The sequence below is a fragment of the Sinocyclocheilus grahami genome, unplaced genomic scaffold (assembly GCF_001515645.1).
Source record: "Sinocyclocheilus grahami isolate Dianchi unplaced genomic scaffold, SAMN03320097.WGS_v1.1 scaffold325.1, whole genome shotgun sequence".
NCBI classification, from domain to species: domain Eukaryota; kingdom Metazoa; phylum Chordata; class Actinopteri; order Cypriniformes; family Cyprinidae; genus Sinocyclocheilus; species Sinocyclocheilus grahami.
Window position 1 is genome coordinate 441,053 of NW_015505504.1, and position 1,373 is coordinate 442,425.

Below are 1,373 nucleotides of genomic sequence, written 5' to 3' on the forward strand. Positions count from 1 at the left end.
GTAACATTATAAATGTCTTTACTGTCACTTTTGAGCAGTTTAATGTGTCCTTGCTGAATAAAAGTATTAATTTAAAGAAAAATCTGATGCCAATTTTACTTAGCCCAAACTTTTGAATGGTAGTGGATATAATGTAATATATGTTATATATTAAGTACAATGCACAAGCGAACAACAGGGTGCAAACAAGGTAGATTTGCTCTCTGGGGAGCAGGTTGATCTTACTTGGTGGGCACACACTGTCATCCAGGGGAGCTCCAGTCTCAGAGTCATCATAATCCTCCTCATTATCCCCGTCTGATTCTTCATCAGAGTCTTCATCGCTGTCATCTTCCTCCTCTGTCACATCACCGCCTGATGGAAGGAGAAACAAAACAAATATTACATTTGAATTAAACTATTACAAACATTTTATTAACTGAAATAAAGCCTCTTAAAAATTAATAATTTTGTAATAACTGCAATCATTAATAAAAATAATAGGAAGAATTATTATCAGACAGTAATAAAAATTGCTTAATTATATTGAAAATAATGGTAAATTGGCAACAACAACAAAAATCCAAGGGTTCAAATACATTTACTTTATGCAAAATATGACTTCTTTTTATTAGTTTTGTGGTGAAATGTGACTTTTAGATAGGTTATGTGAGTTTCACTCAGTGAGATACATAGAACACTTGCAGCTCACCGTCACGTCCATGTGTTTCTTTCTTCTTTGTACCCTTGATCTTTTTCTTAAACACTCTGGTGAGGAATTCCTCAAACTTGTTGTTCTCCCCCAGTGAGGCCTGAAAAGTGGCTGCGATTGTTTTCTCCTTTCCTTGGGAGTCTCAGGATGTCTCTCTTCTTCAGCTCCATCTGCTTCTTATAGTCATGCATTTTGGCTCAGCTTATTTTAGTTAAAACGCCACAAAAATCATTTAAAGAGGTTGTCATAACAATAAATTTTTTTTTGTTATGAGATCCACTTGCCTAATGTTGGTGATGTTAGAAGTTTTTCATTTCATTTTGATGAATTTCAAACATTTGACTCTAACTAAAATGTTTTTGGTTCATAAAAATGACAGTTTTGTTCACAAAAATATGAAAATGTACTCTACCATTCAAAAGTTTGGGGTTAGTAAGATTTTTTTTTTCTTTAACTGATACTTTTATTCACCAGGGGTGCATTAAATTGATCAAATTTAAAATCTTACAAAACAATTTGTTTTCAAATATATGCTTTTCATTTGAACTTTCTATTTATGAAAGAAAATGTGTAATGGTTTCCACAAAAATATTAAGCAGCACAACTGTTTTCAACAACAACAATTATAATAAGAAATGTTTGTGCAGCAAATCAGCATATTAGAATGATTTCTGAAGGATCA

At 32.3% G+C, this 1,373-nt stretch overlaps 1 pseudogene; it reads right to left on the reverse strand.

Moving 5' to 3' along the window:
* LOC107602355 (cilia- and flagella-associated protein 44-like) overlaps window positions 1-1,373 on the reverse strand; it is a 9,379-nt pseudogene that overhangs the window by 1,617 nt on the left and 6,389 nt on the right.